At 37.9% G+C, this 24748-nt stretch overlaps 1 protein-coding gene across 14 annotated transcripts in view; it reads left to right on the forward strand.

Moving 5' to 3' along the window:
* Positions 1-24748, forward strand: part of ZNF536 (zinc finger protein 536) — a 342846-nt gene that overhangs the window by 113130 nt on the left and 204968 nt on the right. For 12 of the 14 annotated variants that reach the window (XM_035336771.1, XM_035336770.1, XM_035336761.1 and 9 more), the window contains one exon: positions 63-179. The exons of 1 other annotated variant lie outside the window; for it this stretch is intronic. The gene's annotated coding sequence lies outside the window, so the exon portion shown is untranslated. Of the gene's footprint in view, positions 1-62; positions 180-22893; positions 22916-24748 lie in introns of those variants that run through there. One more of the 14 variants, XM_035336776.1, reaches the window with a different exon arrangement.

Genomic DNA, 24748 nt, shown 5'->3' on the forward strand with positions numbered 1-24748 from the left:
ATTTGGTGAATTTGTTACATTTCACTTTACATCATCTCTTTCTATATTTTCTTTTGTGATAGGGAAGTGGGACGCCCCTTTGGCAATCTGTCAGTGCCAACCTGAGCTGCATCCTTTCACTGGGTATTTTCTAAGCTGACTGACAGTCCTTAAAACAAGTATGCAGTTAAGCTGCTAAGGTAAGATTTGCTATATTAGCATACTTGACACCATATATTAAGCCATAAATGGATCATCCTGTTATGCTTTAGGGTCCCTGTCCTGAAATTCCTCAGTGAAGTGAATATTTCCTAAAGAGAAATTCTCCTAATGGAAACAGTTCTTCCATGCCCTCTTTTCCCCACATTCCATTTAAGAATTGTATTTGGGAGGTGCGGGGTGCTTTATGTGCATAACAACTGCAGACCTAGGTTTATGCCAAGTCACTGGAGTCCCTTCAAACTTCTGAATTAATATATGGATGGTTAAACAAAATATTTGCCTCTGTCTTGTATTCATGCTTTTTTTTTTTTTTTTTCCGGGTTTTGGGGGAAAAATTGATACTCCCAGTGTAACAGTGTTACAGGTCAGGCCTTTTCAGTATATTAAGATCAGGGAGCTGCAGAAAGTTTCCTAGCAAATAAATATAACCCATTAGTTCAAAAATATTGAGGAATAGTTAACGTATTCTAGTTCCAAGAAACCACTGCTGTTATTTTGAGTAGTTTTGATACAACCAAATCAAAGTGAAGATTTGAAATAGCTTTTCTGAAAGCCCAAGCCGAAGTCATAAATTATTCTACACTATGATTCGTTCAGATAGTAAAACCATACCTCTTTGCCTGACACTACTGAAATGTAGAAAAGGGAAAGTTAAAAATAAAATGAAACATTTAAATCTTTGCTGTTGAGAACCTCAGATAGATGGCAATATAGCAAAGTTGATAAAAGCGTTTCTCAATTAGACTTTATTATTATTTTATTAAGGTATTATTAATAAACATCAGGGTGCAGTGGGTGATAACACTATCCTAGTATTAGACAAGTGGACACTGAAGAAAAATAAAGGCAAGTTGCCTGTAATGAGAAAAAGTAGGATGTGGCTAAACTGCAAATGACATGAAGATCAGAATTATCATATATTTGTCCTTCAGACCTGATCCTGTGGCCTTTAGTTGCATAGATAGTTCTATTAACTTGTGCATAACCAATCATGAATAAGCTCTAGTTACATGAGTCAGGGCTATTTGAGTAGTTCTCAAGAGAACAGGTAGAACGTTTTGCTGTATTTATTTATTTATTTATTTTCAATTTCTTTCACTAAGCCCAGAAAATGCATACTGCTTCTAGTTAGTTTTTGTAGACATCTCTCTTTCTCTTAAAATAAACCTGCCATTAATCCTAAGTCTAATAAATTTTCTGAATTTAACTATAAAAGATACTCACATGCTCATTCAGTATCCTGACATTAGCTGTAATCCATAATATTATCAGCATTATACTGGTAACAATGACAGTGGTGATACATAACTAACGTGTGTTTTGAGGGCAGTATTTTAATAAGGTAGGTGTTTAGTTCCTTGCAGCATATAAAACTGGTGATTTTGACTGCAGAGCTGTTTGGACTGGAAATCACAACAGTTGCCAGTAAGGTTTAGAAAGTGTGTGCCAGGCAAGGGAATCACTGTTCAATGTATTTACCCTCTGGGGAGGCAAAACACAGATGGGGGAGTTAGGAGTCTTCTAACATTTAGCTGATACATTAGTGGGTAGTAATTCTGCTTCAGGGATGTTCAAAGTAGTTCATCTACCGGTTGGGAATCATTATGGCACCAGTTCTGAGGATTAGATATGATAGAACAATAAGAGATTGTAGAAGTACCTCCTCCTGCCACAGACAAATATTTCTTTGATACCTTTTAACAACTATGTCTTTCTTAAGGAAATAGTTCTGGATTAATCAGATATTTTCAGTATACGTATGAAAGCAGTTATAGGTAGGATTCAAATGTCATAGACAAATACGACCAGATAATATGTATTTTGAAATTATGTAAAATATCATATCTTCTTTACATAAGTAGTACTGTTACTGTGTGTATTCTTGCCAGTTGATATGAGAAAAGCTTGCTAAAACACTTGCAAATGCAAGTATTTCTATAATTTCTAAGCATATAATAATAATCTAATAATTTCTAAGCATATGCAACACTAGATCTTGGAACTGTTTTTATGCTATAAGAAATAAAGCTATGCCTTAAAACTGTAAATTTATAATGGAGGAAAGGTGATCGTGCTTTACAGAAAGGGAAACCACAGTCAAAAACTAGGAGAAATCAACTATTAGTTTCTGTTGAGCTATGCTCAGTTGTTATCATCTGATTATTTTTACCCTAGCAATATCACCTGGACATACACTATTTTTTCCATAGTCTTGAAGTTAAAACATTTTCTCAAATGTGCAAACAAACAGCTAATTTCATTGCACTGCTGTTTGTGTGCAGTGAAATAAAATATGATTAGCTAGCTGAAAATGTGCAACTTTTCAATCAGTAGTTAATTCAGTCCCAGAACCATATTCATATAGGTTTGAAACAAAATTGACCTTCTTGTTTATGTAATCTGTACATACAATAAGTGCCTGATTCAGTAACAAGCTTCTCAACAATGTAGATTTTCTGAGACACAGACAAAGAAGCAAAATCTAGTATTCTTCTAAATAGATTCATCACCTGTGCACTGTTAATGCTCTGAGGTTTCTGCATTTGAAGGAGGCAAAATTAGTACAGGAGACAACTTTCCCACATTATGTGGAAGTCAAAATTCTTGTGCTTGATTGTAGAGCCTCTGAACAGAGAGCTGCAGAAGCAGGGAGGGGAGAACCCTTCTCCTGGGCCTTTGGCCTCCTTCCCCATGGCTGCTGTGTCTCTTGAGCGTAGGAAGTTTTGGGGTTTTACCCAGAACATAGGACTAGAAGATACTTGTGACAGCGGACCCTCTGGGCTCTGCACACACTGATGCACAAGAAGCCTTTGCATAGTGGGATTCCACTTCGCAAAGTAGATGTGCAACTTTTTATTTCCTGCCTTTCATAGCAGCTGTAGGCAATTAAATTATGGCTATTTCACTGTCAGAAGTCTTCCAGTTTCAGAAATGGGGTAGGATTTATCTTCAGTGCAGAAGAGCCTTTCCTGAAGACCCCATCAGGATAGGTGCTGAATATCGACAGCTCTCATTGATATCAGGGAGAGCAAAAGTTGTTCTGTATCTTATGGAACCATCTTCATTACTGAGAACCCAAGGGCATGTGGAAGCTTTTGGCTTGTCTCTGAAGCTGCTGTTCTGTCATATTTTAAATACCCACTTCTACCTACAAAATGGAAAGGTTTGGTGGCAGAGTGAGGCAACTAGAAATCCACAGATATTAATTTACCCATGGGTAAAATTTCATTTTACGTGCATACATGTTTTATCTTGGTAAAATTTAGGACTTCCTGGTCTTATTTTCAACAAAAGTTTTGCCCTTAACTTAGGATATCTTTCTTTACTTTCTTTACTTAGACGTACAGTAAGAAGCTGAATTTCACTCTTCAGAAATGCCTCTAGATAATGAAAATACAGTTACTGAATTCATTCTGTATTTACTGCATGTTAGTGATTGTTGTGCTGTTAAAAGAAAAAAATACACTGGCTCGTACACTTGCATTTTGGTTGTATGTGCATGGGCAAAAAACAAGTGGTTCACTCTTCCAAGCTGACAGCATTGCAAAGTGGGGGAATGCTGTCTTGTTGAATCTGCACCCAGATGGAGGTGGACTTGAGACAATGGTACTGGCAGAGGTGTGAATCCTTTCACCTCGTCTTAATGGGGTGTTAAATTAAGAACTTAGTTATGACTAATAAACATTGTTAAGACAGTTGTCCACAGCACACAAACCTAACATGAGTCATTGAACACATACATTTTACAGTATATTTAAATATTTATATTGTTATGTGTCATATAATGGAACCTGCTGGATTTATTTCTAAAATTTGGAATTATATTCTCTTTTAAGTTACTGCTTAAATGTTTAGTTTACTGATGTGTGGTATCATTTATAAATTCATAGCTGTCATATATGGCTTGTTTAGATTGAGCCTGATTTGTATTCTTCAGAAATGTTTGTGAAGTACATTATAATTTTATTTTACTTTAAATATAGTTTTAGGATATAAGTATATCTTGTAATGTACTGTTGAGCTGATTTTGAACACAATAACTCCGAGAACTCAGTAGTAGGCTTTGCCTCTTGTACTATACTCATTAGCATAGAAAAAATAAGTCTTATCATAGAAGGTATCCTTTTGTTTTGTTTTGAGAAACAGCCTGTATCTACCCAGGTGCTCATGTGGAGGTGAGGTCCATCAGATATACCCCACACTGGCAGGTCTGATACATCTCTTTTCAAAGTGGCTGTGTATGTGTGACTGATGTGTAAGTATGCAGCAAATGCTTTGCATCCCAGCTATGTCAGCCTTGTTGCACATGCTAAATAGAGCTGTCTGTGTATGCATAGTAAACCCAACGTGTCTGGAATGCATCAGACATGCTGGACATATGCAGATCACCTGCTTGTTGTGGGATTTAGAAGCTGGTAGATTGCTTTGTTAGGTTTGGCAGGTTTGGGTCATGTACCTGAGCAACCTATAATGAACTGCTAACTGCAAGCCTGGTCCCATTTCTCTCCTCCTGTGAGGAGCAGTAGGAGTTCTTCATTCTTTGGTAAAGGAAGTTTCTCAGGTGGGAAGAGAAATGACTTCTCACATGAATCTGTTGGGAGAATATCCTCCATGTGAAGAGGCTTATAGGAGGAAAGCTGGAGAAGGTTCCTGAGAATGGAGCTGATGCATCCCTTTTCTACCTGGACTACTAATTTTACAAAGGAGAAGAGTATGACCTGAATGGACAACTCATAGTTTTTTGGCTGTTGTCCAGTCAGAAATATTTCCCAGATCTCAGATTACCACCTAAATTTGCTCATCAGTCCATCAGGAACAGCGAAGGAGGAACCTCAGCTTTGCCCTAAGATACTTTGTCAAGTGAGTTAGTAGATATCTTTACCTGTCCTATCAGACCTTTATGAGTTCAGGCACAGCAGGGATTTACATTTGTCCTAACTGGGCCAGTATCAAATGAATAACATCTCCTGATATGTAATCATCCTTCTTCAGGAAAAGACCACTTCAAAAAAACAAAAATAAATTTAGAAATCAGGTGTACCTCTGGAGAGTATGAGGGTGTGAAGAAGAAAAGAAAACAGAAATATGGCTGACAAGCTTATTTTTGAAACAACGTGTATATTTAGCCTTCACTTTCATGTACTAGGACTGATCTCCAGACCTCATAATGCCCCATATGCCATTTAATTTCTATCTGAACTCAGGCTGAAGTTCGTATCAGAATGAAATTCAGTCTTGTTCAGAGAGCTGGCACATGGCCTGTGAAGTCCCACTGCAGTACGTTCTTTACTGTTTAACTTGATCTAGAAGTGCTGCACAGATCCTTAGAGGGCTCCCAGAATTTTCCCCCGAGTCTGCTCAGCACCTTCTCTTAATAGGGAGAGAAATACAGAATCATTCTGGTTTATAAAGTCTGTAGGCCAGCTTTGGGGCAGAAGAGTTATTTTCCTTTAGATTCAGGCTTCAGGCCTTCAGGCTTCAGATTTTGTTCATACCAACACACTTGCTTAATCCCACTCACATGTAACTTGGATTTTTTGTGTGTAATGGTATTTGTTTTTATTTCTGTAATCTCTGTATTGTTTGCACAACTGCTATCAGACTCTTGCCATGAAAGTACTGCAGAATAATTGCAGAATACCTGCATAAGTAATTTTTTTTTAATGAAATCAAGCCTTGTCTGCTTGTAAAATTATTTTTAGTCACTGCATAAATGGACTTCATTATATTTAGACTGCTACCAATTATTCACCTTTCCCATGGGCTAAAAAGGAAAAATGCAACACAAAACCGTTCAGTTGTAGCACTTTTGAAACAATAGTGTCCTTATTATTTTTATTTTGCAAAACATGTTTTTGGAACCTTGGCATTTTGTGTTTAAGTTATTAACCCTATTCTTTAGAGGCAGTCAAAAAAGTTTACCTAATTGATAATATGAGTTCAGACATTGTGTTGCTGTTGATGTTGAGGCCCTGCAACTAATCTTTACTTGTGCAGTGCATTTCTTTCTACCACATTTCTGTGATATTAATGGTGTATGGTAGTGAAAGAAATGTGTTTTATTCTAGAGTCTAATCCTGCTGTTATCAAAGTAACTTCCAGCTTATTAGCGACAAAGGACTTTTATCCTTTGTGCTGCCCTATTCGCCAGTGCTTCCTGAATTAAACTGCTGTTTCCTGTTCTTTATATGCATGACCACATCTGGGTAGCTTGCTCACAGCCCTGCTGCTTAATAACAATCACCTTCCCTTTCAGTCTCTGTTGATTGTTTCTAATTCACTCTGACAGATAGTGCCTGACAACTTGCCTGCATTTCCCTCCCTCCGTGACCTGAAGTTACTCACAGCACTTATATAGTCTGTCATTTTTAATATTTGATTTCATTTTAAGTTATGTGTTTTACTGAGAAGATGAAACCAAAAAAAAGGGGGGGTAGGGGGAAGCTAGTAATGGAACATAAATTTAACCCTTCTCACTATACAGGGCATACCATACAAAAGTCTTTTTGTGTGTGTGCTTATGTGGCTATCTTTGGCTCTCTGTAATAATGCCATTGCTGTACTTTTGTATTTTTCATGAGCATAAACCTGAACGCTATATTCTTTCAGTTAACTGGAGCTTGATCAGTTTTTATGTAATAACTTTTTCTTTCATTTTTTTTTTTTTTTTTTTTTCAAATGGCTTATAATTGGACAGCTTTCTCAGGGTTGGTATTAGGAGGAGCAGCAAGTTCTCATGGTATTTAAATGGATAGCCTCAACTAGGCTGTCAACATTTTTAATGCACCTTTCTTTTGCACTTATGTTTTTATTTGTCAGTGAATACAAATCAAGACTCTCTAGAATAAAGCATCTGAGCCAGAACATGGCTGCTTTACAATTGCTCCTCATTTCACTTAGATGAGAGGCCACAATATATGTAGATAGGGGGAGAAAACTTTAAGATGCCATTCATCGTAGGTCTCTGTCTCATGGACAAGCGTGTTACTCATGCTGTCACTAAAAAATTGACATTAGAGATGGAGGGGGGAAAGAAAGTGAATTAATCTGCTATGTATGCTAAAGAAGCTATGGATTCCTGATTTTCAGGCTTACTTTTCTACTATTTTCACTTTGTTGTGCATCGTAATGTCTGCATATTCTATGGCCACTGGCACATGTAAACACATTGGATAATGTGGCTTGACTGGAAGGACTACTGACTACAGGCCATGCTTGCTAGAAGTCACACTGATTCTACTGAAAAATGAAAAAGGTTCTAAAATTCCAAGCTCTTGGTAATGCTGTCTGTTGTGACTGGTTGGGCTGCAGATGTTCATATAGAGCTCTGTGTTCACTTGTTCAGGAGACAGCAACAGAGAGATGCCAGAAGCAGCAAAAGTTATCTGTTACTTCAATATGGAACTTGCCTAACCACAATTTTTAGTTGACTGCGTTCAGTGCCCAAGTTTCTTAGGAATTTCAGTCAGGCCTACATCTTAAGTACAAGACAAAGTTGACTGAATTTGTATGATTTATAAATTTCATTGCCTATGCAAGGGAAGAGTGATGTTGGATTCTGAATTTGCTTGAAAATTTGATTCCAGTCTTTCCTGTAGTCTGTAGATTATAAAAATATTTAATTTCAGCCTGCAATTAAAAATAAGTAAATCAGATTATGTAGGAATTTCAAGTCTTTGCAAAATATTTTAGACTTATTGGTCTGAGAAAGGCAAAATCTTCCTAAGCAGGGCTCCTGGTGTTCTGTATGTGGTTGTTAATGGTAAGCTTCTTCTGGGATGGATTGTGAGCGTCAAATTTATTTTAAAACTGAGTATGATTTTCTGTTAAATATTGTGTGTTTTGTTGTGTAAAAGTTGATGGCTAAACTGTCATTGACTTAAATGGCAAAGATCCTAAAAGACCTGAAATTATGTGAGTTTGGGGAATAATTTATTTTGTTCACAAATTGTCTGGGAGCAGATAGGCATTTTCTCATGTTGCTTTGTTGCTCGAAATTATTTGCAGTGTTCTTCATGGAGTAATGCTCGTGCTGCTGATTGTTTACATTGTAAACAGTTCGTTGTAAATATTCACAACATTGATGAGTTGCAGGGGTCACGTGCTGATGTCTGCATTTCTTCGTTGGCTGATAGACATAACTGGAAGCAGATGCCTATCCTAATACTCTCTAAAAGAAAAACTCTACTAAATAGACTAAAAACTCTGCTCCTCCTTGAGGTTTTGCTTGATTAGTGACAAAGACAATAAAATAACAGCTCATGCCTTCTTCCCAGCTTTGGGTGCTTCTGAGTTTCTTCCTCTGAATTGTAGCCCATGCTCACTGGATGTGCTCCTGGCCCTGTTGAGTGATGGCAGAGCTCCTGGTCACCTCAGGAGGAGGTGGTTCCTCTGCCAGTGTGTTCCAGCCTCCTTGCCCTGCAAGGATAGTGTGCCACCTGCTCCACAACACCCACTGAATCCTGTGCTAGCAGTCAGGTGGGATTTCACATGGCCTCACTGCCAGCCTGTTGCATCAGCCAAGCCATTAGGAATGACCATGTTTCAGTGTTAGAGCTGAATGTACAGCTCACGTTTACTTTGACAGTCACTGAAGCTGCTCCTTTTCCCCCATAGATGTTCTTGCTAGAGAGACTGGTTTGCTGTGATACTCAAAGATGAGATGCAAAAGGGCAGGAGCAACATACAGCAAAGAAACGTTTCCAACATCAATAAATGTGTGTGGGAAAAAGTTCTCTATCTCTTCATTTCTGTTACAAAGTAAAACTTTGTGTAGGTTCCACTCAATGCAGTTTCTTTGCAGGGGCTGATCATTTCACTTTCCCTAGACTATTTATGTTGAAGAGGACTAGACTGAATAAAGCTCAGATTATTGTTGCTCTGTTTCACTCTGGCAAAAGTGCTACCAAGGAGAATGCAGGATCCTGGCTGTCCACGTTCCATTAGGGTTGTATTTAATTATGGATCTTCCTTTTTCTCCAGGCACTCTCCAGCTTCCGGGACCACACACCAGAATGTTTTGCTGGTCGCTGTTTTTTGCTCCTTTTATTTTTTTATTTTTTTATTTTTTCAGTCCTGCTGAGCACCCTCAATTCTACCTAAAGTGAATGGGAACTGCTGAAGCTCAGCACTCTCTAAATAAAGGCCCCTATTATCAATGTCACCGTTTGAGATAATAACTTGTGCCATGCATAAAGAGTGAAATCACTGTGCTTTTTTAATTCCTTCATATGAGATTTTGCTACTCTTTACTTTTCTCTACTGCTCAATGGTCCAGCATGGCTTTTGAAATAGGTGATGCCTTCTCTAATTAGGCACCATTGCAGTTACTGATGGATTCAGACAATTTTGTGTTCAAAGTTAATGAATGTTGGCTTTGATCAGCCTCCGACTGTGATTGGTAGCAGTAGTTCTATCCACATTATGCAAGTCACCCAAACCTCTTGGTTGTACTAAATGGAGCTAACAGTCTTAGAGGAAAAAAAAATCAACTAAGTGAGCTTTGTCAGAATGCACCATGTGCAAAGAATCCAGCCTGTCTGAATAGAAAAAGGGATGCAATGAAAATATAGGAAACCCTAAGTGTTTCATTTGAATCTTAAGTATTTGGTCAAAGGTTGTGCTGCAAAAGCTGTACATTCAATTGGATTGAGCACAGGTCCTGCAAAAAGCCACAGCCTTCTTTTCCTCCTGCAAAAGCCACTTGGCTTCCCGTCCTGGCTCTGCTACCCAATCACCGTGAGTGATGTTCTAGAAAAAAGTGTCAAGCTCAAATAATCAGGCTGCCTTTAATGATCTCTGCAGCCATCTCTGTCTCCTGTCTGCGCCGGATTTGTAGGTGCCAGGTGTATACATCTGTCCCACACCTCTCCACTCTGCTGCTCTCTGGGATATGTGCTTGCTGCATCAGAGCTCACACGGAGCAAAGTGAACCTGTGTGACCACTGTGCTTGTGCTTTCCCTGTAGGGTTTTTGATGAATTTGCATTAGGTGATTATCCCCTCATGCGTGTCTCAGAAATGCAGGTAACTCCACATTGTCAGTTTTCCATCTGTAGCATGTGGATAATTATACTTTCCTGCCTCACATGGGTGTTGTGAGCACTAATTAGTTAATGTCTTTTCAGCATTTTTGTAATACAAATACTAAGCAGTTATTGCTATAATTATTATTATTTCATATTATTTTGTTGTTCTTCAAATAAGTGATTTTGAGCACTTAGTTATATCTGAATATTTGAAAGTATAACTTCATGTACATTAAATGACAAGGTTTAGGTAATGCCAGTAGGTAAGCTTTAAAGATTGATGCATGCTTTTTGATTGGCAATTCACAAATCCACTCTGGAGCAGAGTTTTCTTTAAAAATATGCCTCTGAAACAACGGGATCATCCCACCAAACACAGAAATCCAGTGTCTGTAATATAATAAGGCATAACATGGTTTACATCAGTTGATTAATGCTGCATGCTTTGGGTGTCCTGTGAGCACTGCAAAAAACTTGGTTGGCTAGAGGGAATGTGGCTTTGGACATCAATGGTTGAACTACAGCTGGGTGAATTCAGCCATGTGGTATTCCTGAGTTCGTGCCAAAATCACTGGACTTCTGTAGACCTTTACGTTATCCTGAACTTAAGTAAAATTTAAGTAAACTGTAAGGATAAAAATAAAATAAGTAAAAAACCAACGAAACAAACCCCTCAAACCTTAAGCAAAAGGTATGAAAGAGATGAAGCCATCGTATTTCCTTTGATTCAAAGTGGAAAGTACATATCTGGCAAGGGTGATCCAGGGGATGGTAAGCCTGGTCAGAATGCTTCCTCAGTTACCAAATCCAGCTCTGACTTTCCCTTGGCCTCGGGGTTTTCTGTGAAAGATTTGGACTGCTTTGTATTATCTAACTTTTAAGTCTCTAAATCCTGTCCTTAAACATAAGCTTTTCCTCAGAGAAGGGGAATTGTGGTATGGGGAAGCTTCTCCTTGCAGATGGAGGGCCCACTTTAACAAGCTCAATTCTTCTGGACTACTGTGGAAACCTTTCCATAGTCTGAGGATGGTACAGAAGGATAATGGTATGAAGGATACATTTCCAGGCAGAAGGCACAGGCGTGGGAGTGAAATTCTTATTATGTATCGGCACTTGGAATTGGATACAGAACAAAGTAGATCTCTGGCAAGCATCTGAAGAACTGATTGATGATGGAGCACCGTGAGGGGAAGGAGAGGAGGCTGGCAGGTAGGGATGGATGAGCAGGGAACTATAGGAAGCTGCAAATCATCAGCCTCTCATCCACAAAGACCAGGAAAAAGGAACGCAGTTCAAACCTTAAGCCATCTTTTCCTTGGAGCCTCTTAAGAATCTATGAAAGCATGGCTGTAATTGGATTAGAGTTTGTGTGGAGGTACACAGCCCCTGTGCAGATGTCCTTGACTTGCTATCTGATTTCCTTGTGGGGCAGCTACAAATTTTGCTGGTGAGGAGAGGGGCATCATGCTAGGCTGTTGCTGGAGGCAGTGCTTTCCAGGGGGGCACCTTTGTGCTGCCCGCAGGCCAGTTTTTGTGCTCCATGACCATGTACGATCGAGGTGGTTGGCTCGTCCTAGACCAAGTTGTCTGCTCTGTGCGGCATGTGATGGCACAGGGCAGAGGGTACACCGTGAAGTTGGGTACAAGAGAGGTGTGGAGGTCTTTTGGTGGTGGAGAGAGGGAGAAGGTAGGATAGGAGAAGAAGAGCTGGGGTTCAGTTCCATATGGACAGGCCTGCCAGAGCTGCCAGGTCAACCCTCTCAGCAGAAGGCAATGCCTGCCCTGCTCAGTTGGAAGGGTTGCACAAGGATTTCTTTCCTTCTGAGCTTTTCCCATGGGGTTTTCTGTGGGAAGGTATGATCTCTGTACAATAAGCTGTCAGCCTTGTGACAGCTATATAACGCCTAGACTGGTTCGCCTGCAAATGAGGGTTTTCAAGGCTTCTTCATTCTAAGGATTGTCTGGGAGTGACTATGAGAACAGAAATACCTTTTATTGAGGGACATTTTGAAAACATCTATTTGTAGAGTAAGGATGCTCTATCTGATGTGGATAAATAATGTAGGAGAGTCTTGCAGTTCCTGTGTAAAATTGGTGAGAATTTCTTGCAGAGTTGGAACCACTGTTACAAAATTCTTAGGCTTCAGTAAATTCAGCTCTAAGAGTGACTTTAAGTCTACAATTAGGATGGGAATAATTTTAAGTTAAATGTCTAATTAAATACAGAAAGGTTATATAATTTTGAAATGTGACAACTCTTTTCTTGTAGTTGACTGTGCTTACATACACACCACAGTATTTTATGGTTTGCACCTGAAGTTACTTATGCACTATACCCAGCAGCTATATGAATATCCATTTATGTGACTCTGTAATCAGTTTATTAGGGTTTTAGTGCCTTGTTGCTGTTATTTTTATCAGCCTAAGCTACAAGAAGTTAATTTGAGTAGTTTCATAAACTAAGTTTGGAAGAAGTCTGTTCACCTAAAGTCTGTGGATACAGTCCAGTCCCACTAAAGTTGTGGCAGTTTTTTTTTTTTTTTTTTTTTCTCTTCAAGGAAGTCCCAATGTAAGCTTTAGTATTGTGGATTTTATTTTATAATTTGTTAATTTTATAATTTGTTAATTTTATAATGATTTTTATATTGTACAGATGTAACATTTTAGTAGACCAAAAAATAGGTAAGATTTAGAGCAAATAATAATTTTTCTGGCCCCTTTCCTTCCCTTCCTCCCCCCCCATATTAACTGGTCTGAGAAAAAAACTATCACATCTCTGTCTAACACTTATCATTCTTAGAATAGACTATCACAGTTCCAACAACACGCCTACTACATACAGTAAACAATTTATTTAATTGATGTCAGAATTCTATGCTATTTTTAAAAAAATAAATGCATGAGTTGATTATTTGGAGGGAAGTTTTTTAGTACATACAATTATAGCAGGCAAAATTTATTAAGAGACCATCATCGATACCTCATTTTGTAACTGTGACTGTGTTGTTTTGTTGTGGTAAATAAGCATGAATAAATTGCCAACTTTCCAATGCATTCCAAACATATTGTTGTGTGCCTGTTACATAAAATAGCTGATCATCCTACTAGAAAAACAAACCAAACCCAAACTCCATTAATTAAGCATGTACCTTTATCTTTTCATAATGTTTTAACAGTTTTAGGAGAGGACAAATTGTGTAGTAACATCAATGAACAGAGCTGAAGTGGCCTACTTTTAGTTTGAGTGAGAAACACTGTAATAGACTGAGCTGCTATTATAGAAAGTTTATTATTATTGGTATATAAACTAGCTGGGGGCTTAAACGCAGAGCAGCTGGGTAATTTAGCTAGCTCCTGGATCCAATTAAAAAAATCTATGTTCTGTCCACAGTAGGGGAATGGTCATAGCTGAGAAACTACTATATATTAGATTGTACCACACCTGTGGCATGTTCACTATTATAATTTGTGTAGTCTGTAGAAAACATTAAATCCTCTCATTACTGCCTTACATAAGACAGGCACTTCAAGCAGTTCCACATTTATCTGAGATTACCAGTTAAACTCATTAAAAAACAACTAGAGCTTGTTCACTGAATTGGATGTTTTCAGGATTTTGATGTGCTTCATTATTAACAACAGTATGTCTTTGATTAGGGAGATGACATTCTTTTGGGAAGGCTTCTGACTTTTGGAGTTTTTGTAGGCTGGGCCTGTCTTGGGTGACAGGTATTTCAGGTATTTTGTTAGCCTTTAGTCTCTGTTGGTAAAGTTAAATTTCTGAAACTGCGATCTCTTTTTTTTTTTTTTTTTTCATTTGAGGAAGTAACGCAAGTAAGGCACACTTCAGGTTCTAGCCAAGCTCAGGCTCTGACAGCAATTACAGGTTACTGATGGAAAAAATTGTTTGGAAACCTCCTTATCATTACTGTTTCCCTCTTGTTTATAGCAAGTAAATGAGGGAAAGAAACTTAGATTTGTAACCTGGTAGCTGTATGTTGAGATTCTTACCACCGGTGTCCTGGTTTCCTTCTACAGTTTTTTTTTTTTTTTTTTTTTTTTTCTAATTTTCACACTCTTTCACGTTAAGTTCACACTTGTTGCAACCTACTAAAACCTTGTACGTGCCTTTGACCCTGCAAGTAAACTTAGTCAATGCGTGGTTTCACTGGGGTCAATGGAGTGATGTTTGTGGATTCCTCTGTTCAGAAATGTAAGTGCAGTCAAGATCCCAGCTGAAAGTTGCAAGCTTTCCTAGGACAGTGGCTGGTTTTGTCTCATATGCTAGGAAGTTATCGTCTCCTTAGACACAGTGCATGGTTCCTGATCTGAATCTGGCCAATATCAGCTAAGATATTCAGGCAGCACTGTAATACAAGTAAGAATAATAATGGTATTTAACATTGCTTTTTTCATAAATCAATCACAGAAGTCAAAGAAGCAGGCATAACTAATATTCTTTACAGTCAGATAGGGCTACATCTCTTTCATAAAAAAGTGTTTTTCTGCAATATTTAACTATTGTTGGCAACAATCATCAATATTAATCCTTAACAGCAACATGATAACCAAGCTAGCAGATAAAATGGCTGTTAAAAAAGTAGGAAAAAAAGGAATAATAGGATTGTGGAATTTTAATATTCTCCAGCTATTTATTAAAAAGTGCTTATTTTGTATGTGTTTATTTCTAATAATCAACTGTAACGTTACTTTGCAAAAAACTGTAATTGCTTCTTAATTTCAAATCCCAGTTCCTTTGTGCTGTATACAAAGGTAGGATATTTCTGTACTTATTGTTCACAGCACTCTGTGTAAAAAATCACGTTCATTTCAAGAAGCTGTTATGGTATTGATTCTGGTAAAGACTTCCATTAACTGACCAATCTAAATCTCATAAGTGATGTCAGGATAGTTATGCATTTGCTTGGTTCAAGTATTCAGCCATTATGTTAGAATGCAGGCAGTGTCTGAATATGGCTGTTAAATTATTTCTAAATACCGAACCAGAACAGCTTAACAGTTCTGCAGTTTGAGACTGACACAAAAATGACAATCTGCCACCTCTTTGTTTTTTAAATATTAACGTTGTATTGGGATAGTATTTTTGGAGTAAAAACCTGTGGCATGAGAGGATAAGTGACATAAACAAAGGCAGCTGGGCTGCATGAAATAATGGAACAATAAGGCCCTTACAGCCGTTCTCATCACTCCAGTATGTTAATTAGCATTCTGTTGTGGCCGCAACACTGAAAACATGTAATCTGTATTGGTGTACTGTACAGCTGTGAACACACATTCTTTTTTGTTAGTCCCTAGAGTTAGCCTTGCCATTGGCATATGTGTGTGGGCCAAAAGTCAAACCAGCACCACTAAAATACCACACTATAGAAGCAAAATATATTTTCTCTTATTTGTTTCCACCGTAACCTGTGATGTAATCTGGTTACACAGCTTCTGTTTTACTTCTGTGTTTTTTTTTTTTTTTTAAAAAAAAAAACTAAACTAAACGTACTGTGTGTACGTACATGTGTGTGTATGTGCATGTGGGCACATATTTGCATGTGCCTGCACAGGAGGGTATATAGGGCCAAAATAATAATCTGAAAAAGAAGTGATTTAGGAAGATAAAATGTGCTATAAATAAATAAAAGCTTATTCCTCAATAGGACAGTTTTAAAACTCTGTCAAGAGAAACGTTACAGCTATATTTTCTCTCTTTGTGTGTGGAGAAAAAAAATCTAGTTCCATATTTTTATTCTTAATTTTATGAAAGAATACAGTTTAGAAATCAGCAGTGCTTTAATGAATTTAGCTGCACAGGAATGGCACATTTGCATTATTTTGATTTTGATACAAACATGTCAAAAACCAGTGAAAGCAAAGCTGAAGAAATGTGATTAATAAAAAAAAGTTTGTCATTTATTCTGCCTTTTAAAAGAAATTGTAGTAAAGTCAGAATCTCAGACTACTGTGTGCATGTTAACCTTAGCTGACCGGGGGTTAGAGAAGACCACCTAAAAAGGGTTTGGTCAGGTGGAAATCATTCCCCATCTGAGAAGACTGGTATTTCTTTGTAGTGCTCCTGTAATTTAAAAGCATGCTGACCTAATGCACAGGTATTTACCTAGAAAATAAGTTTACTTTTTAGATCATAAATTAGATTTAAAATTAAGAAATATGATTTCTATCTATTTCCTCTTAAATGTACATTTACACAGTGAATATTCACTTGTCAGAACTGTTTTCTGGTCTCCATTTAATACTTCATTGTGATGATTCCTGTACTCACAAAAAATAAGTAGTAGGAAAAATTTCTCTTAGAAAATAACTTGCAGTGCTCTTGGGTGAATACATCCTTTATTCGTACTCAGATGATAAGAGTGAAGGCTTAGCTCATATTTCTGCACTAATCTACTTCAAACCTGATCTTGAAAAATTACCCTCATTGCACAAAGAAAATACAGCATTTAAGTCACCATGTTGATCAAATTTGGTTCTGCTTTTTGACTGTGGAGGGAACAAATTGTTTGGTGATTCTGTGATGTGAATGAGCGTCCACTAGGGAACTAAGTTTTTTTTTTTTTTTTTTTTTTTAACCATTTTCATTCCTTCCCAACTAGAGTGTAACTCTTTTAACAAGAGGGATACTTTATTATATCATATTTTTATGTGAAGTATTGAGGGTTATTTTAAAGCTTAATACTTTATATTGCTATTGATAGCATGATTTTAGAAGAGAAGTATCAAATATTTAGATTTCATGCTTTGCATTACTGTTTTTGTGGAGATAAAAATCAGGAATGCTGCTTTAAAAATTAAATTTCTGTAGAAATAAAATACAGGCTGTCAAAAAGGGAATAAGAACAACAAAAATGTTAGTAGCTGTCTCTGTCTTCATAGTGGTAAAAGTATATAATTAATAGAAGAATTTTAGCTCCAGATGTGGCTATACTATAATCGAGCCTTATAAATGCTACAGAAAGAAAAATTGCTTGGAACGAATGAGAACCAAATCAAGAGCACACCTGGGTTTGACAAAGATTGCATTTACTGACTGCTGTGCTATCACATTACAGAGAAAGACCAAGTCTTTGGGAGCAGCTGTAGAGAAAGGCCTGGCAAATCTGCATGCAAATAGCAGCACATTGTTAACTTAATCAGATGCCGAGGAAAAGATGTGCCAGACCATGAGGATGATCTATAAACAAGTACAGAGTCCAGAGAGATTGTGAGGGCTAGGCAGATTAAAAAGGTATACCACAAGGGTTCTGTCCTTGGGTCAGATTCTCGTCTTTTATGTTGCCTGAAGGTTACTGCCATTCAAGCTAACTTATCACAGCGTTTGTTATAGCCCATTGTAGTAAATTTGTCAAATAGTACCCGATTTGTTCTTTGCACAGATATAAATAATTGCATATTATTTTGGGTTTGGTAGCTCTTTGTTCCTTGGTGGTAGAGATATGGGTATTATTTTCTGAAGGAACAGTGTGTGATTTCATAACTCCCATCAAATAATATTACTGTATAAATGTCCCAGTGTAGTGAGATAAGAAATAGTGCAATATACCGTATAAAGAGACAGATCTTCTATTAAAAGAAAATCTTTCTTATAAACTGAAGTGCCCTGACTACAAGTATCTTAAGAAAGTTAGACACCTGCCCTTCATATCATTTATTGATATTAATAGGAATATATGTTTAAAATCTTCTCTAAGTCTAATATCATAAAAAAAAAAGAAGTAATACTATTTAATCACCCACTGCTTAATAGTGCCTTAGTTGTTTACTGCCATTGCACTAATTGCTCTGTACTAATGTGTTTTTGTGTGATTTCCAGTAGTGCTAAAAGAACTGAGATCCATAACCAATTAAATATAGTGTTTTTATGTTAAAAAAATATATCTACTCTAGACTAGCAAATGAACAGTGGTATTCTTTAAAAAACAAGAGAGACTTAGCAGTTGCATAGCTGCGGAGTAATAGGTATTTTTCATTGCATCTTTTCCACAGTGACATTGGAGTAATTTTTATGAATAAGCAAACTGCAGAAAGCTGAGCATTTTATATTATATTATGGGCCAGAATCTCCTCTCCTACTGTTATAAATCAGGTATAACTTTATTAAAGAGAGAGGAATTGCCCCCATCTAAAAGAGGTAGACTCAGGCCTTTTTTTTTTTTTTTTTTTCTGCAAATGGCTTTTCTTTTTTTGGAAACGTAACTTCAAAAATCTGAAATACAGATGCATCTCACCCGAGCACGCATGCATAAATATTTCAGTTCTACCTGCTGCACGGAGAACCGCATGCAGGGCCAGGCAGCAAGCAGCAGGTCCAGGCAGACAGCCCGAGTCAAAGACAGTGCTTTGGATCCTCGGCTGGATCATCGGGAGCACGACAGAAATAATGTGCAGAGACTTGTAGGAGAGAAAGCAACACCGGTTACATACTGTAGCATCCCCTGCCAGAGGGTTAATTGAGTAACATTGTTGTTGGCTCCAGAAGGAGCTCGCTGCCTGAGACAGGGCACTGCAGTGGAGACTGTGAGGGTGAGTGAGGTGAGGGGAAATTGGACATAATAGCATTAATAATAATAATTAAAGACGAAAAGTAACAAAAGAACGCATAACTAATACACCAGTCTCTTGCTCTTTATTACAAAATTAATATTCATATGAATGCTATCAGAGCTATTCAATATTAAGCTGGTAAGACAAAAGCCACACTGTACTATATTATACAGTATATTACATGATGTTTGTTTCTGTGGATTTCAAACAGCTTAGAGCAAACTAGAAGCACTACCAAATACTCTGTTTCCAGGCCTCCAGCACAAGGCCCTCAGTCAGCACAGGATCCACAGACCCACACAGCAGCAACACGCTTCACTTTATATGGGGGGAGGTAATGAGATCAATTAGATCCTCATCCACTGAACTGTAGACAGCTGTTGGTGCATAATAATCATCATTAGAGGTGGGTGAATGTGGGATACTTGATTTGCCAGGCTACCCGCAGGTATTCTAAAAATGCCAGACTTAACTCTTGAGTATTTTGAGTACTTGAGGCCAGCATTTTCTCTGAAGTCTCTCCTGGGACTATTGATCATAAAAGAAGAAAAAGGTACATCTGAGAGCGAGGAGAGCTACAAGGCTGCCAGGCTGTTTTTGGGGCTGGAGAAAGTTGAGCAGATAAATCATGCCAGCTGTTCTGAAAGCACTGCCCTCTTCAGGGCCACGTGGAGCCTGTGGGCAGCGAATCCCAGGGTTAGCCACCGTCTGAATTCAAAACATCAGCCATGCTCATCATCCAGTTTCTTCTTCTCTCTCGATGATAATTTCATGATAAGAATTGCAGCCTTTTTAGATTTGGGTAGACTCTCTTTGGTTCATCCCAAGCTTCAGAGATTATCTATTAAGGGTTCACCTGCTTTCTTTTTTTTTTAATACCAATACAACCAGGTTACGTGTTAATGATGTTGGTCTGTTTTGAATTATAACAACAAAAGGTCTGATATTGACGTTGCTTTTTAGATATTGGGTAATGTAGCCTTCTTAGTATTTCATTTCGAGCATTTAAACCACCTCTAGGCTTTATAAGCACCACCAGCATGTCCAGCAAATGCAGTCAGTGTTGTAATCAGCATCATTCCTGGTTATTAATTTTAGGATTTTCTTTGAAACCTCAATAAATGCTTGTTGCATTAAATACTTATATGTTAAAAACATTATAAAACCCTTTTAATTAATGCTGTTATTCATATACATCCTTGCAACTCCATATATTCTGCACTTCGTAATAATTCTTGTAACCTTCATAATTCTTGTAATTAAGTGTCCTTTTTTTAGGCAGTGGATGTGGCCATTCCAGTAGAGTAAATATGATGCATATCATTACTGTTTACTTTTCTTTTGGCAATGTAAATAACAATCCACTTCTTTTGGTGGGCTTTCTCATTCATTCATACTCCTTAACATAGGTGTGAGTTACCAGTGTACAATGGTGGTATCTCACTGGTTAAGTCATATTAGTGTGTATAGGAGTTTAATAAAAACAGCCAAGCACTCATGGGGTAGTAGAAAAAAGAATGAAAGCAAATATGTGTAAGGGAGAAATTGTGTGTGAGATGAGATCTTCTGAATCAGGTTGCTGTGAGGATTAATTTGTTAATGTTTGTACAACACTCTGAATATATAAAGTGCTATATAAGTGTTTAGTAGTATTAAGTCCCCATGAATCACTTATTTGTCCTCAGTATCAGTGCAGACTCTGGGTTTTGCTCATATGGACTAGTAGAGCTTAGAAAGGAAGAAAAGGAAACAGTTGCTATAGTTTCAGCAACTGGCAAAACAAAGCAACTGGCAAAATGTGCTCTATTCTACGTGCACACAGATAATATTTGGGTAGATGGTCACACAGTACCAGTGTACAAATATTTATCTGTTTGCGAAGAGAGTATCAGGCTTTATTGCCCAATGATGCAAACCGTTATTCTTGTAAACATCACTGGCTTTCTCATATGCATAAAGACTATTTTTAAGACTAACGGTATGTGGAAGAAGAATCCAACATATTTTATTAGATTAAATTGACTATATTGGTTTTATGGCCTAGCACTTTTTTGGTATATCAACTAGTTGATTGCAGATTCAACCACATGGTGGTCTTTCCTTAGATTTGTTTTCATGATGTGTGCAAAAACAAATTAAGCCTGTGCACTTAAAACATATTGAATATCTGAGACAATGGCTAGATAGCAGGTAAAAGGAATTTCTCAGTTCTCTTTGATGTCATCATTAGTTTGGTTATAGCAGCTGCTCCTTTCTTACTGGTCAGTTTTATTTCCTATTCTCAGATTCCTTCCTCTAAAAGAAAGAGATTAAGACAGCCATCTTCTTGAAAGCTGGTAAAGTGGGGCAGATGAAAGAAGATATCAAGCCAGGCATTCTGTCTGGCATGGCTGAGCTAGGGTTCAGACACTACTTTTGAGATTTTACCATACTCGTATATATCAGTAATGAAGTATCATGAGACTAAGTATCAGTATCAGCTGGGGAAGAGCCAACAATGAAAATGTGTCTTGGACTGTGAAATTTCAATGCATTCATTAATCAGAGGCATGCTACCTGCCTGATTCTGGATTATATAGGCTGTTCTCAGGCTCAGTAGGGGAAGGAAGTTTGGAAATCCCACAGGTGCAAAGCACCATTCCTTAAATTGCCTTAAGGTGGCATTGGGCATTGTGCCTGTAGAACATGGCAGAACCCAGGCCTCAGGTTCTGATCAAGTACGTTAATTTTGTTTCTACTTTTGAATTTTAACTAGTACCTTGTTCTTATAAGTAATCACGTTGTTGTTTTGTGGAACTGAAAAGATGAAGATCATCAACACAAGAGAGAGATTTGGCAGGAGAATGTGAACCCTTCAAGTTCATCTGTCATCTCTCTAAGATGTAAAAAAACATATAGTAAGAGCAGTGATGTGCATTCAGCACAAATGGTGCCATGTTTCTTCTCCTCTCCCTTCACCAAAATTATGAAATATTTTAGTTACAACAGTCAGCAGTTATTATGAACCAAGAGACATTATGGTTTTAACTGGTTATGGGTTACAATTACACAAGTTACCACTGTGAGGAAAATTAATTCACAATAGTTTCTTAAGGTTTTTGCCAACTACAAGAATTGAAAGAACAAGAGTTCTTTTATGTCCTTCTCCTATCACTCTGACTCTTCCCATATAATTCTAGTCATTCATCTCTCCAACTCAGAAACATTTAAAATTAATCTAAAGGGGGAGTTGATCATCACCAAGTAATTATAATCAGATGCAAGATTTGAAATGCAGTCTCCCAAGGTGATGCAGTTATTCCCAGGTGTCAGAGCAAATCTCCCTTTTCTCCCTGCCCTCTGTGTCTGGACATGGAGGGCAGCTGGAGCCTGACCCTGAAGTACAGTAATGTATTATGGTAGTCTGCTCATGTCAGAAATGGAGCAGGATGGAAGCAGGTGACATCTCCCAGTGTCTAGACCAATTAACTCCATTGAGTGTCAAAATGTTATCAGCTATGATTGAAGCTGGCACTTTTGTGGTCCATACTGTCTGATTTTTGGATAGGCAAAAGCATCCATCTTGTATTGCATGTACTGGATATGAGGTGTTACATTGTATGTAGATACTCTCCATTGGTCATCTCAGGCACTCATGGCCATATAAAGATGGCATTGAGATACCTGACGTTTATGATGTCGACAGTAAACTACGCATCTTCCCCCATTTTGGGGGGTAAGTTCCCTTTGTTAAGCACGACTGCTACATACATCCTTTGAAAATATACCATTGCTAATGACTGAGGGGATGCAGCTGTAGAAAGCAAATGCAGTAAATGGGACTTCCAAACTTCTGATACTTCAGAACTGTTTAATAATTGTCACAGAAGCATAGCCTATTTAAAACATAAAAAACTGCATTAATGACTATTTATTACTTTTTTTTTCCAATTATTTTGTTGCTAAATGCATTTCTGTTAGCAGAAGCACCTCTGAACAGTATCATATTGCTTCCTTTGTTGATCTGGGACTTGTAAGAGGCTAGATCATTATCAGTCATATTGTAAATATTTGTTTCTACTTGTAGGTACTCATTTGACTGCCTTTACTGTTCCTGAAGTTTCACCCAGGTTGTACCAAGTAAGGTCTCTTAAAGATGTTGCTGGCATAAATTTTTCATCTGGGCTTTCTTCCTACATGCAAAATAGATTTATTTGCAGCACTCTGAACAAAAGAAAGCCACTATCTGACCCTGACCGTTTTGACATCGCAATGCGCTAAGTCCAAATTGTGTGCTCTCAGCAATCCTGTAGTCCAAAGTAACAGACGTTTTTTATTTTTTTCCTGTAGCTGTGACACAGATTGAATTCCCATCCGTTATCTTCACAAAAAGTGATGTCTCATTTTTCAAAGCACTGATTGGTAAAAATTTTGTGGATGACTGTTTTTGATGATGATAATTTTTGTAGATGGGTTATTTGCAGTGCTCTTCAAGTGCTCCCCAGGCTTTGACTCCTGATGTTGTCCAGGCAATTCAGCTGGTATACCATAGCCTGTTTAACTGGTCTCGGGGGAGACTGCTTGCTGCTCACTCACCTAAATTGGTGTTAGTGTAGTGTGTGGAGTGGAAAGACTTTCTTCAGTTAAGGCAGTATGTTCCAGATCAGTGGTTTTACATTTTTTCTGTTTTACATGGTTTCCCTATGTAAAAACTGCTGTTGCTGGGTGACTATGGGCATTCTGCTGGATAACTTTAGAAAGCTATAACCTGGCTGAATAGATCATGTCACAGCTCTAAACATTAGAGGTAGAATTGCATCCAGTGTCTGTTGTTGGCTTTTGTTCTGTCAAGGCTAGAAAAATGCTAACCGATCTGATAAGCAGTTAAAACATCTAAAACAGGAGCATGAAATGGGCTGGATTTGTACTCAGTGAGAGCTCTGTAATGGCAGAAGCATGCATGATCAGATATTCCTGACCTCTACCACTGGGCTATTGGCCCGTCTGCTGCTGTGAGTTTTTGTTGTCATCAGCTGTGCTGCCAGGGTCAGCCGTAGCCAACTCTTCTATGCCATGGCCAGCTTTCCGGGAGCAGAGACCACTGGGCTCCTCAGTGCAGATTTCAAGCAGAATGGCAACTGGCGCAAAGCTCTTTCTTTGGCACCCTTCAGTCATCCAGGTTCTGTTCTTTTTCCCCCTCTTCCCAGTTTTTGTCTTGCCTTGCCAAAGAATTGTGGCACTAGGAGAATCTTCCATTCTGGGCAATTATTTTAGGTACTCTTTGCCAAGAGACCCAGAATTAGGGTTTCTCCTCAAGTTAGTTCCAGAAAAGAATCTGAGCAAAGGGAGATGAGGATTTGTTGGCTTTGGTATTGGCACTCTTAGGGCCATGTTTGCTGTCTCTCTTTGTCTACTTTGTGAAATTTCAGGGCAGTCCAACAAAGAATTAATCTCTCTTGGGACCGCAGTCCCTATCGTATCAACCCAATTGGCTTGCTTCTCTCTGGTGAAGCCAAAAAATATCAGCAGTAGCTTCTTGCAACAGGTTTCTCCAAAAGCAAACTGGACACAAAGATGAACTTTGGGCATACGTTTTATTATTATTGTTAATATTATTTTTATTTTCTTTTCTGAGTGTTGTTTCAATGGACAAAGTAGATTAAGAACTTCTTGATTTTGGAATACTTCCCTGTCTAACTGCGGTGGGAAATCTAATTTGATCTGAAACCTCTGAGTAGCCCACTTGGAGTGACCTCTCAGAACTGACAATTTATTTTTGCCTGGGAAGTATTTATTCCCTAAACTTTATTTCAAAGTTTGAAGTAGGTGTTGTGAATTTTTGCAGTGTCTCCTTGGAAGACCAGAATTTGTAGTTAAGTGTAGATTTAGCATGCTAAAGACACAGCCAACAACAGAAAGAGAAAAATATACCTCCCCACAACATTGAATTGTCCATTTTTCTGCTTCTCAGTT

This window comes from Oxyura jamaicensis, chromosome 11, assembly GCF_011077185.1.
Source record: "Oxyura jamaicensis isolate SHBP4307 breed ruddy duck chromosome 11, BPBGC_Ojam_1.0, whole genome shotgun sequence".
Taxonomy (NCBI): Eukaryota; Metazoa; Chordata; class Aves; order Anseriformes; family Anatidae; genus Oxyura; species Oxyura jamaicensis.